This window comes from Balaenoptera physalus, assembly GCF_965194825.1.
Source record: "Balaenoptera physalus genome assembly, chromosome: X".
Taxonomy (NCBI): Eukaryota; Metazoa; Chordata; class Mammalia; order Artiodactyla; family Balaenopteridae; genus Balaenoptera; species Balaenoptera physalus.
In genome coordinates, this window is record NC_138903.1 from 126,990,163 (window position 1) to 127,007,214 (window position 17,052).

Sequence of the window (17,052 nt, forward strand, 5' to 3'; positions counted from 1 at the left end):
AATTTGCCATTATCTCAAAAAATTGAAGGTGCTCATCCCCTATGACCCAGCAAGACCTCTGACATTATTATCCCAGTCTCTTGTGCTGGTGAACAAGCAGTTGTATATAAGAATTTTCATAATTTCATTGTTTCTAATTGCAAAAACCTGGAAACAGTCCAAGACTTCTGTCAATAGAAGAATGAATAAATATATTCTGGTATAGTCACAAAATAAAATGTTAAATGGTAATGAAAACAATAAATTATAGCCACAAAACTACATGGTTGCATATCAGGAAGATAACTATGAGTTAAGAAAAGACAGAAAAAAAAGAACACATTCAGTGTGTGTCTCTATAAAACATTCACAAACAGACAAACAATATAATGTTAGGGATACAAATACATAAAATAAAACTATATGAAGAAAAGTAAGGGGCTGATAAGTGCATCTACTACCTAGTTAGGAAAAGTAACCCAAAAGGAAAAAAAAAGAATATATAGCAGTCAAAGATGAGTGCTAGCATCATCACTAGGGGATGCCAGAATGGGATGATTTTCCTCTTGGACTCCTCAGAGAGTACAGGGAATTGGTGGCCTGCGTATTTGAGACAACCCAGGATTGGATGTGCAGACAAGTGACTGGCAGGGGGAAGGGGAATTTTGCGCAGGAGGGGGCTCTGCAAGCTGATGCTCAGAAAGTCCAAAGACCCAAGAAAGCAGCATTTTACTTATGAGCTCACTTTTTGGCATAAAATCTGTCCCTCAAACAAAAGTCAGTGAAGCGTATTTAAATGTTAGCAAAGGCTATATTGAAGTGAGGATCGGGAACTGATGACAAAGGTTGAAAGAAATAAATAAGAAATAAATTTTTCTTAAAAATGATTTAATGATTGAAAAAGCCCTGTAAATCACATTATGTGTCCATGACCAACTTCCTCAGCACATTTTTATTTTTAGCTAAGGAGGAAAAGAACTTTGACTAAATGGATATTGTTACTGACTGCTAGTACTCACGCTAAGCTTGCTGCCCCAAATCCAGTGAGAAGAAACTGGATAACAGCCTGTTCACCAGTTAATGGCTGGGTTAGTGAAATCTTGATCTAGAATATTTCTAAGGTCCTTTATCATTCTGAGCCCCTGTATCTCTCTGTTTAACAGCAGTTAGTAGGAAACGGTCACTTTTACGCCAGTCTTGGCTTAGGAGAGATGCTCCTTCTGCAATCGAGTCAGGAAGGATCACGATTGATTTCTGTAAGGCCATCTGGAGAATCTCGGCTCTGAAATGACAAAAAGACACGTATGTCAGAGTTAAGATGTTAATCCTTCTCCATCCTATACCATGCCTGACATGACACTGACACTGCAACTACAGAGTTGGGCCTCTGAGATTTGGCCCAGAGAGAGGTCAGAATTATTACACCTTTTAGATGACATCTTCAAACCATCAAACCTTAAGTGTTTTCTGATTGTTACTCCATTGATCTGGTTGTCAGGAGATATGCCTTCTAGTCCTGCCTCTCACTTTAGCATACTATGTGCGTTTGGGCACGTTATTTTCAGGACCTCAGTTTCTCCATTGATAACATGAAAGATTTGGACCAGGTTATCTCTAAAGCCTTCTCAGAAGCCAGACATGCTAAACTCCTGTGATTCCAGCTGATTTCATCTACTCTTATGGTACCTTTCTGAGATATGTTGGTGAAGGACCCATTCTCCAGACAATTGAATGAATAAATAAAACAAAACAAAAACAAAAAATATGGCATATCAAAGCTGTGGCTTTCAAAAGCCCAAGCGAAAGCAAATAATACAGATGTATAGATGATCCTACCTCTCTATTGTCATTTGTTTTTCCATTTTTACCAGTAGTTTAGGATAAATATTTTAGAGTGAAATCTGGAAGAGTTGAATGAACACATTGTGATGTTACAGTTTAAGAGTATTGATAGTAATAATTCTGTAACTGGTAAAATTAAGCTGCAGAGCAAGATTTCTAGCATGGGATTTTAAAAAAAAACAAACTGTATTGTTCTTCTGCCCCCTTGTGGAAAGTTTCGTGTACTACAGCAATGTGTCATGCATCCCATGCAAAACAGGTACCCCCAGCCCTGAAGAGGTTAAAGTTTTCTCTGTAAGAGCCCAAAGCCCACTCTATATTGCAGAATATTTTGTTATAATTTTTAATTTTATTACTCTATTTAAAACAAGTGTTTTTTTCTGCACAACTTCGACTCAGGATTCTTCAGGGTTTTCTAAAATTTTTTCTGAGAGAGATCCAGTCTGAAAGATTGCTGTAAAATCTAAAATGTTTATAGTCTCCAACCCTGCCAATGCTTATTTAGACTGTGTATAATTTAAAAATCACTAGTTGAAAAACTATCCATTATCATGTTTTTGAGGAAATCAGTGTGTTCTGACTCTGAAATACAGGTTGATTAAAGAAAAAAAAATTAAATATAGAAAGGTACAAAGAAAAATCACCAATATTTCCAACAACCACTATTGAATCTTTCAGTTCTTTTATTACAAGTTATTTTTCTAAACATATTTACCATTGTTGTACAAAGTAAGCAATTAGTAAACAGTGCTGAATATATAGGAATATATATATAAGCATTTCCTCTTTGCATGAAATGTCCCTTGTAAATATAATTTTAGCCTCTTAAAATATTTATTCAAATTAATGTGTAGTTAAACATGTCTCATTATGTTTTTATGGTACATGATAAATCTTCTTAAGATAGCTTCCAGAAAGTTTATACTCTTTTATATCCCTACTAGTAGGATATAAAGTTATACATCTCACTGAACCCTCACCAAAACTGAATAATATTGTTTATGTTTTTACTAAATTGAAGGATGGAAATGTATTTCATTTAAATTTCCATCCTTTCAGTCATTCACATATGTGTTTATATATACATACACATATATGCATGTGACCTGCATACACACATATATAGGAAGGTGATGTGATTGGCATTTTAGTTTTGTTTATATTCTGCTCAAGTTTTAAGTTTTTTGTATAAGCAAACATCCATATTTTCATTTGTAATTTCTTCCATTGCTTTGAAGCTTTAAAAGTATCACCATCAGTAATTTGATAATCACTTGTATTTTTTTATGGTTTGATTTTTTAAAAAATCACTCATATAATATGAGCCATACTAGAAACTTCACATGAAGCATTCTTTAGGTATACAGTAAATATTCATTTAAATTTAACATGTTTCAGGGGAAACCCAATTTCTTCAGAGGGTCAAGTATTACCACAGCATATTTGAAAAATCAGGTTATTAAAAATATTTTTTTTTCTTAGAAAATATCAAGGTGCATAGGCTAATCATTTCAAAGTCCTACAACCCGATTAGCATTTCTTAAACATAGCTGGTACTATCTGGACTCTTCCTAAACTGGCACAAAATATGAAACTAAAAAAAGAACTTGAAACCTGCAGCCATTCAATTTTGGTGACTAAGAAACCAACAAGTTAGCCTCGAGAAACTTTTAAGACTATTCATTCATCTCCAGCTCTTTTAAAGTGTATGAGAATGTAGATAATGAATTGCAAATAAAATATTGCTCATAAAGGAAATTACTTGAGAGATTTCAAAATGACCAGCTAACTTGGTTGATAACTCCATAAATGCAGGGAAACATGATAGATTACCTGTTTCTGTGGAATTCAGTGTTTTTTAGGTGAGGTGTAAGGCCCAGTATTTCACAGATTTTTTCACATTGAATCTTGCTTTCATTAGACTGAAAGATAGATTCTAACAGATAAATTAATCAACAAGGAGAAAGTGCCTAAGGTATATTTTGCTGGGCATAGACGAGATAAAAGAGGATTATAAGATTTGCTCAAGCAGAATGCAATAACGCTGAGTGCTTATTATGTGCCAGGTTCTGTGGTAAATTTATATGTCAGCTTTTAATCCTCCTATAGCAACTGTACGAAATAGTTACTATTATTATCCATTTAACAGCTGGGGAAAATGATGCTTAAAGTTGTTAATTAACATGTCCAAGTTCATGCAGTTGATAAAAGCCAGAGCCAGTGTTCAAACCAAGGTCTCTGTGATGCCACCAGTTTTAAGCCTTTACTATCTGTGCTATATTTCTGGGGGGTAAACATCTGTGAGCCAGATTAAATCTATAGAAGAGAGGAAGTTTTCATTAAAGGTCTTGAAGGTAGAACTTGAATAGATAAAAAGAAGAGAGGACAGTATTTTTTTTTTTTTTTTTAGGGGGAACAGTGAGACCAAACGCAGGGAGGTATGAACGAACACATAAGGGAAGTAAAAAAAAAAGGCAAAGAACTTTTTTTTTAACTGTATGCCAAATATTTTACTGTTTTTAAGAAATCCTGTGCTTTTAAAACAATTTTTAAAACATACGAAAGCACAAAAGGAAATTAAAATCATCTATAACCCCACTTCTCAGAAATATATAAACATGGATTTTAATAGTATCATATTGCATATAGAAGTTTATAATGTGTTTTTATTTTAATATGTCACTCATGTTTTATATCCCTACTGTATTAATTATATACTTATTTTTGTTAGTAATCTAATTGACCTCTTATAGATATATAATGAAAACATACACCAGATTTGGTTTATTTTCATTTTTCCTTGCAATATTAACAAATGGTTAGTTACTCAGCATGGATTTTTGCCTTTTATCAACACAATGAGTCCCTGAAAGACTCTGAGTCACTGAAAGTGTTTTCCTTTGCATATGGTATTACATCTGGTATTCCTTTGTCAATTCTCTTTCAATCATTTGGATTAATTTTGTTTTAGGTAGGTTTTTCCATTAGCTCACTCTATTATTTTTCTTTTAATAGGTAGGTTTCGCCCATTTTCATACTGTCTTGCTTCTATTATCTTGTTTTAAGCTTGCTAATTTTAATGTTTCTTACAGTTTCTTTTCTATTCTAATTCTTTTTGTTGTCCTGATTGTTTTCTCCTCCTCACCCTCTTATTCTGCAGGTTCTTCCTCCTTCAGTGCTAAGTAACCAGTAATCCAAATAAAGTTCATCATAAAATTAAACAACAATAATTTTTAAGACAAACTTACAGCAACAAAATTTGCAGCGTGTGTTTAAGTCTATAAAAAGCCTAAGGCAATAGATCTGTTTTCAGAAATTGTTTTATTTTTTCATAAAGTCCAAATCAATGCAGTATTAGTCAAATCAAATTAATTGGTGGGAACAGATTCCAAATCTGTGAAAAATTATTTTACATGTATAAAAATGGCAAAAATTATCACCTTGAATATTTTCCAAATGTAAAATCAGAATTATTTACAAGTTCTACAGAGTTCGTAAGTATGTAAGTTAATTTTTAAAAAATTCTATAAGGATTTACACCCCACTGATAAATTGGGATGGGGAGGTCAAGAAATATGTTATCTCTTTTGTATGACATTTTTATAATTATGTCATAATGTACTGTGAAACTTAAAGATTGTGAAATAAGAGTGCACAAGGTTATACCTAACCTATTTCAAAGAAGCTTTATCATTTTCAGTGACTAAGTCATGGAAAAATCCAACAATAATTTTTCATGAGAAAAACAGAGGTCTCAAAGCATTTGGGAGTAGGCATTAATTAGGCTGGGTTCTAATCCTCTGATTTTCTCCAGGAAGCAGTATGATATCATCCACTATGCACTTAACCATCACGTGCCCAGTGAGAAGTACAGGCAGAGCAAGGTAACACTTCCAGTTTTTAGGATGGAAACAGTGAGGAGTCTTAAAATGACTTCCCTAGAATCATCATAGTATTTACTGGAAGTGATTATGTAACTGAATCCTAGGACACTTGACTCCTTAACCCTTATACATACAGAATGTGTTAGTTTAACCAAAGGAAAATGTGTCCATTCTTTTCTCCATAACACTGAGGTATTATTTTTATTGCTTAGATATTAAAGCTACAAACAGTTGAACGTAAGTTTTTTGAATGAAGTTATAAAAAAGTCTTTATATATATTGAATTCCCTCAGGTCTCTACAGAAAAGGCAATGTTTTATGTGCTCCAGTTTTTTTTTTTAATTTGAAATAGAAACCATTTAATTACAAAGAAAATGAGAATTTTCGAAAGCTAAGATGATCTCAGGCAGTGACAGCATGACAATACAAATCCTTTGAAAGATGTGTTTAAGAATGCAACCTGACAAGTCCTTGTACTCCTTTCTTACTGTTCTATTTCCCAAAAAGGGACTATTGCTAAGAAATAATTCACTGGGTTCTCCAGAAAACATTTCAAATACTCTACATTGGCTCTATCATCATTAGACCCAATACGCTTATGCAAACTAAGTAAATACCAATGTGAACCTCAGACTTCTGTGAATTGTCACTTTAACTTTAGGGTTTGACATGCTAAAGCATATATTTTCTTATTCTGGGATCCTAGCCTTGTATTTAGGACATTTTTGATACGGAAGCTGTTGGCAGGTCCTTTCTGTCATCATGTTTCCTACAAAGTAACTTGGAAAACTAGGCATCATGAAAAATTCTAAACAACAGTAGGAAGTCCTTCCATTTTGTGGGAGGACTTCTGTGCCTCTTGCCGCTTCAAAGGTCTTGGGAGACCCCACCTGGCTCTGGGCACCTGAAGCCATCAGAGGAGGTAGATGCCCGGCTTGCTGGGTTTGAGGCTTGTGTTTCCTTCTGCCTGAGAATATTTTCACATTTTTCCCTGGTTGATAGACTGTTATTGGAATCGCGTATTTATTTAACCTTGGGTTCTGCAAACTTTTTCCATAAAAGGCCAGGTAGCAAATATTTTAGACCTTGTGGGCCACACAGTCTGAGTCTGTTGCAGCCCCAGGCAGTAAGTGAATGGGTGTAGCTGTGTTCCAATAAATATTTATTTACATAAACCGGCAAATTAGAAAAGAACCATCGAGGGTGGAATTAAAGCATCTGTGATGTCTCCTTTTCCTATTCTTAATCTTCAATGGGTTGAGATCAAGCCAAAAAAACCCAAAAAACAAAAAGGTAAAGAAAATAGATTTTAGAAGGAATGAGAAGGGAAGTCTGGGATTTGTAAATAGGCCACACTCATTGCTCTTTGCAGGACTCTGTTTACTAGTGTGATACTCTGTGATCCAAATGCTGAATACCAAGTCCTAGTCTCCTATAACTCACCTTCATAAACACTGCTGATACAATTTTGTCTGCAGGTGTCACCTCCCTTCGGTCTATGTATTTATGTTCCTGTTAAAATATATAGTAAACAGGGGAATATTTCTCCATTAAGGAGTCTGTGTCATTTTTGTCTCCGCCACATGACTTTTCACTTACTTATCTGGCTTTTCTGCCAAACGCTAATAGCATTTGGACACATGACCACTGCCACATTAAAATGAGAGACAAACTAATGCTTTTTGCCTGTTTATTGCTTCTGTTTGCCTACAATTTCCTGTCCACCACAGTACATAAATAATAAGGTATATTTCCCCTTTAATGGCCCATAAATTTGATGACCATTTGCCTTGTTCTTTGCTTTTATGAAAGTGTTCTCATTTTCAAAATGTTTTGAATAATTTAAAAATTGTTTCAAAAGTGTAACATTTTTCCAAGTGGCATCTAAAAAATTTGGGTTGGTTTTATAACTTTTACTACTTATAAGTCTAGTGCCTTAATCAACCTCCATATTTTGAGTATTTACTGTGGCCAAGGCATTATATTAAGCACTGTACCAAACTAATATCTGCCATCCAACTGGAACTAGTAGATAGAAATTTGAGACAAATATGAAAGGTACATTTTTAACCTACCAACAAAATCAGTTAGACATAGGATATTGTCCACAGTTATCTGCATACCACGCTCTATTCTCTGCTTTACTTTGCAAATGGAGATTTAGATTTGATGTTCTCAGTAGCAGATATACTGGTATATTCTGAGAAAAACATCATCCAAACTAGTTATTTGTGTAGTGAAAATAGGAATACGAGCTTCTTTGGTACAGCATGAAGCATTCAGAACCTAATATTTCCTTAGCTCAGGATTGTGCCTAAGTGGAAAATTATTTATGTAGTTGAGACTACAGAGACTACATAATCTTATGCTCTTGATTGGTTTTACTTTAACCCTATAAAATTAGTATTTCTCATCTGATTATAAAATGATTTTGAATCATCTTTTTAATCACTGCTGGATATCTCAATGATAAATGAGATACCATTCCCCTTTTTTCAAAGTTTGGGTGTGTCTGTTTTTTAAAGACAATGTTTTTAGAGCAGTTATAGGTTCACAGAAAAATGAGAGGAAGGTAGAGAGATTTCATGTATACTCCCTGCCCCCACACAGCATAGCCTCGCCTGCTATCAATATCCCCCACAAGAGTGGTACACTTAATGAACCTGCATTGACACATCATTACCACCCGAAGTCTATAGTTTACATTAGAGTTCACTGTTGATGTTGTACATTCTATGCGTTTGGGCAAACGTATGATGACACATATTCATTATTACAGTATCATATAGAGTATTTTCACTGCCCTCAAAATCCTCTGTGCTCTACTTGGCAACCACTGATCTTTTTATTATCGCCATAGTTTTGCCTTGGCCAGAATGTCTTATAGGTGGAATCGTACAGTATTATATATCTATTTTTCACTGTGTACATTATGATACAATAAAATATTTACCCATATCAAGATTTTCCTACACTCAGGATTATTTTCTTAGGCTAGATTCATATTCATGCTGGAGGAAAGGGACATCACTAGTTATTTCATTTTAAAAATTGACTATTTTAGTCGGTAGAACGTAGAACCATATATTGTTACTTTGATGAGAAAAATGTGACTTTATTTTTAACATTTTTATTTCTTTGATTTCTACTAATGTTGAACCTTTTTTTTCTTCAAAATTATTAGCAATTTGATTTTCATAATTGTGCATTATTTGTTATATCAATTGCTCAATTTTATACAAAGGGTTTTAACATTTTTCTTAAACATTTATATTGAGCTTTTAAAATAAGTTGCCATCTTTATTACATTTCTAAATTTATTGTTTGCCTTTTAACTTTGCTAGTTATATTTTGAAATTCAGAAATTTTGTGATTTATTCCAGTCATTTATATCAACATTATTTAATTATTTTCTTCTGCTTTGAAACTTAGGAAGCCCCCCTCCCCATACTTGAAAAATTATTCATCTCTTTGTTCCTCTAAGAACTGAATTCTAGAATCAACCCTTTATCTAAGGAGTCCTGGGTCCTTTCATTGGAAAATGGTTTTAGAAATCAAGATCTGGGCACTAGGTGTGCTCATTGTTATGGAGATGTTAGGTTAAGTTGTACATAATTTCCTAGAAGCCGAATAGCTTTCTACTTTCTCTTCTTGTCAGGTGAGAGTTTCTTGATGTCGTATCTTCTTTTTTCCTAATCCATGATCTTTGATGCAACTCTTCCCTTATCTAGGTAATAAGCCTCATGGCCTAGGCCTAGTGACTTCAGGGTAGCAGAAGAAGGATTGATATTAACAAGCTCTACTTACCCTCATGCATACATATGTGTCTCATCCTTGTTTGCCATTTTTCCAATCATATAAGAGGGATTTTTCTGAATGCCAGCAACTATGTTATTTAACCTCCCTTCTCAACAGATAGGCACCAAAAGCTATTTTATTATTTGCAATTTTATAACCTATACCATAATACAGATCTCTTAGAAACCAATTTTGAAAATACCATACTAATTTGTTCAACTTGCCTATTTTCCTTTTAGAAATACATTTTAACTCAGCAGTCCCCAACCTTTTTGGCACCAGGGACCAGTTTTGTGGAAGACAATTTTTTCCATGAACCGGCTGGGGGGATGGTTTCGGGATGATACAAGGGCATTACATTTATTGTACACTTTATTTCTATTATTATTACATTGTAATATATAATGAAAAAATTATACAACTCACCATAATGCAGAATCAGTGGGAGCCCTGAACTTGTTTTCACTTGCCACTCACTGGTAGGGTTTTGATATAAGTCTGCAAGCAGTTGATTTATTATGGTCTCTGTGCAGTCAGACCTCTCTGCTAATGATAATCTGAAATTGCAGCCACTCCCCAGCACTAGTATCACCGTCTCAGCTCCACATCAGATCATCAAGCATTAGATTCTCATAAGGAGCACGGAACCTAGATCGCTCCCACGTGCAGTTCACAGTAGGTTCGCGCTCCTATGAGAATCTAACGCCGCCCCTGAACTGACAGGAGGCGGAGCTCAGGCCTTAATGCAAGTGATAGGGAGTGGATGTAAATACAGATGAAGCTTCGCTCCCTCGCCCAACACTCACCGCCAGTCCTGAGGCCCAGTTCCTAACAGGCCATGGGCCAGTGCTGGGCTGTGGCCTGGGCATTGGGGACCATGTTTTAACTGACCATCAGGCATAGTGGATTTCCTATAGATTCAGAATAACTCCTCTCTGCACTGTTGGTGAGAATGTAAATTGGTGCAGCCATTATGGAAAATACTATGGAGGTTCCTTAAAAAACTAAAAATAAAACTGCCTTATGAGCCAGCAATTTCACTCCTGGGTATATATCTGGAAAAAATAAAAGCATTAAGCAAAAAGATACATGTACCCCAATGACCATAGCAACATTATTTTCAATAGCCAATACATAGAAGCACCCAAATATCCATCAACATATGAATGGATAGAGAAGTTGTGGTGTATATATATATATATATATATATATATATATATATATATATACACAGAAGGTGATAAAGGAGAAGGGGCACCTAGTGTGCAATCATGATCTAATAGTGTGCTTTACTGAAATGATAAATTCAGGGAAAGAACTTTACTGCGTAAATAAAAAATGATAAGCATCAACTCTGAGAAAATAGTGTTATAAGGACAAACATACCCCATTCAAACGTTTTCAACATGACTAGTGTCAGGGAAATCATTTAAAAGCACAATCGAGGACCCAAAAACAGCAAAGGAATAATTAAAGCAAAATGTCCAACAAAAAATACATATCCAAGATGGAAGAAACTAAAGTTACTAATCTGACTGGTTCAGATTAATCTTAGGTGGTTTCTAAACCCAAGAGTGAATTCTCCTGTTTTTTTTTTTTTTTAAATAATTATTTACTTATTTATTTATTTTTGGCTGTGTTGGGTCTTCGTTTCTGTGCGAGGGCTTTCTCTAGTTGCGGCAAGCGGGGGCCACTCTTCATCGCGGTGCGCGGGCCTCTCACTATCGCGGCCTCTCTTGTTGCGGAGCACAGGCTCCAGACGCACAGGCTCAGCAGTTGTGGCTCACGGGCCCAGCTGCTCCGCGGCATGTGGGATCTTCCCAGACCAGGGCTCGAACCCGTGTCCCCTGCATTGGCAGGCAGATTCTCAACCACTGCGCCACCAGGGAAGCCCAATTCTCCTGTTTTTGAAAACAGAAACTTTCTTGACATGTACCTTGGCATCTTGGGGGGGGGATGCTGGAAGCATCCAATCAGAGCAGCCGAAGCACCACTCTGGATCGGCTCAGCCAATGAAAAGCCTGCAACTCCTGAGGCATGGCCATCAACTCAAAGTGTGAAGAGTTGTCCTGGGCTTGAAGCAAAAAGAGTCTTCCCGGCACGTGCAGCTTTTGACATTGAGGGGGGAAAGGGATGTGATTAATTGACAATGGGCCAAAATATTAAACTGTGACACAGTGTAAACCAATAAGGGCCTTCTTGGGAGATGCGGCCTTTAGAGATTATGGAGTATATTAGAACGTTTCATTCACTGTGGTTCCTTTGCTGGCTGATGTTTAATCACGGTGATTTAATGATATGCTTTCAGAGACTGTACCGGATATGTTTTTGGCCCTTGCATCAAAAATATGGCAAGAAATTCATTACGAGTATTTCAAGTAAGATTTTTTTATACCCTCATTTGTAAAATGAACTCTTCTGAAATTTGAAATAGTAAGATATTTTCACTGGTTGTATCATTCCATTCCATTTTCTAGTAATAAATATTAGCTTTTTCCCCTTCATGATGGACGCCATTTTCTTAGCGGTAGGATTAGCTGTCCCTTAAAAGTCCAAGAGGAAACACTATTGGAAGCCTAGTCATTTGGGGAGGAAACCGCACTGATGACCCACATTTCTTCAATTCTTCTCAAGTCCCTTTTTGGTTCAATTTCTGTAACTTATTTCTCCATGAATACATTTAAATACACTTTTGATTGTATTATCTTAGGCTCTTGAAAGTAATTTGATCTTAATTTTTAAGTATTTCCAATTTATTGATTCCTTGTCTCTCCTCTGGTGGTTTCTTAAAGAACAGGGACATTGTTGAGTGTTTTTTTTTTTTTTTCCCCAACCAACCTCTCTTATATTTATCCTCCATGCGAGGTATTTTAGGAAACCAAATAATGTTAAGAAAAAAGAATTTTAAATGTGTTAACGATGAATTATTTTTAATCATTTTATGAGTAACCGTTTTTCATTTGTGTTCTCGGTGTGAGGACTGTGATATTGCCATTTCTTCCACCTGTATATAGCAGTATCATCCAGAGATTCTTATGTGGGATATAGTAGCCGATAAAATGCAGTAACAGATATAAAAACCACACCTACCCGTTTATTCTCCCTCAACATATCTCAAATCCTAATTCAGTTAAATACATAAAATAGGACCCCAGAGCAGTGTAAACTGAGAGAAAACTAATTTTCTAGAGTCAAGCACCATAATTTGCGAAATTTCTTTGTACCTAATTCAGATTTCTCTGAATCTTTTTCTTGCATTTTTACTTTTTGCAGTCTTTCCCTTTTCGGTTTTCATCCAAAAATCTTGACTGAACTGCAGTTGTGCACGGATGAAGGGATCATCCACTGACAGCAGGTGTAAGCAGCATCTCCAGAGCAGCAGCCCACGAGGGGCTGACAGCCCGCGAGCCAAAGCAGTTGGCCCAGAGTGTGGTGGGGTGTCCAGAGCTGAACTAATAACAGCCTTCCTGTGATACTCAGCCCGGAGATCAAGTTGGAAAGAGGTGTGATAGCTCACTTGTTGTTTTTCCCTTCACGTAGTTGCTGGGACATGTCTCTATCTCCTTGCATGAAAATAACAGGAGGGTATTCAGCCATTAAGATAACTAAGATGACTCCTTCCTCTACCTCAAGTAATTTGAATGTTAATGCTTCTAATAATATTTATGGAATTTAATATCCATTGTGTTTTCTTCTTGGTGCATTGACTTTTCTTCTTTTCTTTTTCTATAAACATGTTGCTGAATTTCCAAGGATTTGTTGATTTTCCTATTCCTTTTCTCAAAAAATGTATTTCTGGCTTCCCACAACGCTGGAGAGAGAGAAGGCACTCCATGATTGCAATCCTTTGTAACGTACTATGGTTTTCATTAGAGATTAATATTTCACATATTTAAAATTATTCATTTGGCATTTTAAAATAAGCAACAAGGATATGCTGTACAGCAGAGGGAAATATAGCAGTTCTTTAATAATCACTTTAAAAAGAGTATAATATATAAAACTTTTGAATCACTTGTTATAAACCTGAACTGATATAATATTGTAACTCCCCTATACTTTGAGAAAAAATTGAAAAATGAAAAAGAAATTCTCAGTGCCCCTGGAGTAGGATGTACCAACCTGTGAAGGCTGTCACTCTCAGCCACACAAAGAGAGAAAAGCTAGATAAACTACAATATTCCAACCTTTTCTTGAACCCAGTTTCAGTGCTTTCTCTATGTCGGGCTTTATAGAGTTTTATGAGGTCTAAGTTATTTTCCTATGAATTTCATTTCCCAATTTATTCCTATCCTCCCGTGAGCATATTATGGAATTTTTCAGAAGTATTTTATGTGTGACATGCAATAGAAAATGTGGAGGAGCAGTTATATGCATCAACTACCCCTATTATACAGTTTCAACATATCCCAGTGTAAGCATACGTCTAAATATATAAATGGGGACGGATAATAGCTTACAGAAGTGGCAAAACAAAATTTTCACAAACATTTCACTTTTCTGATTACCTGGTTTTTGAAACTGTTGAAAGAATTCCCACAGATGCATCTAATCAATTCTTCCCTAGCAGAGAATCTTTCCATCTTTAAAAGGAAAACTTTCATGACCTGCAATTTTACAGCCTTTGGAGAATGTCCAGGGAGAGCAGCTCGTGCTCCGGTCTCCACTGGGGGTCTGGCAGCCTGTGAGCTACAGCCATTGGCTCGAAATGGTGTCCAGTGACCAGGGCTGAACAGATAATAGCTTTTGTGTGATCATCCACCTGGAGATTAAGGGGAAAGGAACTGTGATAATTTACCTTATTTTATTTATTTTTTGGTTCCTTACTTATGTTTAATCATGGGGATTTAAGGAGTTAAATCCAGAGGAAGTCATTTCTTCAGCCCTTTGCATCCATTTAGAGGAGGTTTATCAGCAATAGAAGACCTATTATATCTGCTTTTACCTCAAGTGGTTTGAATGTTAAGGTTCATATCTGTTCTTTTCCCTTGTTTTATCTTCGTGGCCCAGGAGGCTTTTTATCTGTGTCATTTTTCTCTAAGTGTATTGCCAAATTACAAAGAGGTTACCGATTTACTATTTTTTTTAAACAGATTTCTAGCTTCCTACGACTGTTGAGAGAGGACGATCTGTGGGATTTCAGTCTTGTGCAATATATTCCGATTTGCTTTAAAGCCCAATACTTTATCATGATTGTGCAGTGTTTCATTTGAACATGTAAAGTAAGTTGTAAATAACCCTTTTGACTAGGATGTAGAAGCTGGTAAAGGATGTCTCTCTCAGGCAAACAATGAGACAAAAGGCATATCAACTACAAAATTCAAAAAAAATTTGGAGTCATTCTGTGGAGAGACCAGAAACCAAATATTCCAGCTAGGACAGAGCACCACTTGCTGAAGAGTTAAATGGGGGGCAGGACAGGACACTAGAGAGAGTTCACGCACAATTGCAAGTAAGAAGGGGGCCCATCTTGCCTCCAGCGATCTCTTTGAGATCTCTAGAAATAGGATTTAGGCAAATAAGCCCCCTCATGAAGTTCATTACTTACTATTATTCGGGAAAGGTGAAACTTAAATTTAAGGTTTGACAAAAGGAGCGCTTGCTGCACAACTTGCCATTAAAATCTACCATGAAATCAAGTGCATACCTTCCTCTGTGTAGGAACTACAAATTGTTGTACACACTGGGAAAAAAAAAAATTCAGAACTCAAAACTCTTGGTAGGGCCAGGTGCCTTTTCTGAGAAACAAGTGTGGACCACTTTGAAAAGAGCTGACTACAGAAAATCCCTTAATGTCTATCATGTTAATGGTTGCTGCATCAAAATGCCAGTTTCTCTCCATATGAAACAGAGATGCATTACCTAGGTTATTTTAGCGTGCTGGTCTCAAGGCTATGGTCTCTGTAAAAACATTCTAAGAGATCTAGTACACCAGGACACTGCTATTGTGCTTTGTGTGTTTTGCATCTGTGGATTCAGAAATGAAATAGGATCATTTTTGTAGCATATTACAAATTCAGCACAATAGAGCTGGAGCGTGAAGACTGGGCGTGCAAGGGTGAGCAACACGTGGGAAATCGAGAAAGAAACAAAGATAATGGGAATTTAGTTATTTATGCCGTTGAATTTGGGAAGGGGGAGTGAGCGATTGTGATTATCCACTTCAGTGGGTGCTTGAGGAAAGAAGGGCACCTAGATTGCTCAATCGCGATCTAACGGTGTGATTTACTGTAAAGACAAACTGAGGGAGAGCCTTCACGGCCTAATCAACTTATGAGAACTGTCACCGCGTGGATAATAGTATTGCTAGGACAATTATATCGCATTCAAACAATTTTCTCCACTACCCGTATTATGGAATTCATTTAAAGTGTGGATCCAAACATGGTAAACGAATAACTAAATGTGAAAGTTCCAGGAGAAAAATCGATCGCAGAGTCTAATCTACCGAGAAAAAATTTAATGTTGGAACTGAAGGGTCTGCTCGAACTTGTTCCGGTAATCTGCTTCTATCCTTTTCAGTCTTTACTCTTTTCCAAAACCACCTTGTGGGGCTTCCCTGGTGGCGCAGTGGTTGAGAATCTGCCTGCCAATGCAGGGGACACGGGTTCGAGCCCTGGTCTGGGAGGATCCCACATGCCGCAGAGCGACTAGGCCCATGAGCCACAATTGCTGAGCCTGTGTGTCTGGAGCCTGTGCTCCGCAACAAGAGAGACCGCGACAGTGAGAGGCCCGCGCACCGCGATGAAGAGTGGCCCCCACTTGCCGCAACTAGAGAAAGCCCTCGCACAGAAACGAAGACCCAACACAGCCATAAATAAATAAATAAATAAATAAATAAATAAATAAAATTTAAAAAACAAAACAAAACAAACCACCTTGTTGCTACAGGCCTCGGAGGATGGGAGATCCAATCAGAGAAGCTGAAGCACCACTCGCCTCTGAGTCAGCCAATGAGAGGCCAGCAACGGTGAGCCACAACCGTGGGTCCAAAGTTCAAGCTGGATTTGTGGGCTGAAGGGGTAAGTGCCTTCGTGGATGTTCAGCCTTGGTAACAAAGAGGGTATCAGGTGTGATTATTTGCTTGCTCTTTGCTTGCTTCATTGTATGTTTCTAATCGTGCTGGTTACCTGGGGCTGATGTACAAAATGCCAGAGATTGGTTTCCTTGAAGGACACGTACATAATGTCTCACACTTCTGGAGGTCAGAAGTCGATATCAGGATGTCAGCGGGTTTGGTTCCTTCAGACTGGTGTGAAGGAAGCCTGTGTTCCAGGCCTCTCTCCTTGGCTTGTGGAGATGGCAGAGACACCCCTCCGTCTGTTCCCAGTTTTCTCCCTCTATGAGGGTGTCTACGCCCATATTTCCCCTTTGAATATGGATACAGGTCATTTTGTATTCGGGGTCATCCTAATGAAGGCAGTTTAAGTTGATTTGTTCTGTAGAGATCCTATCTCTGTATAGAATCACTTGTTAGGTGCAGCGGTTTAGGACATCAACATAGGAGCTTTAGGGAGAAAGAATTCAACCCACAAAGACATGAATTTTG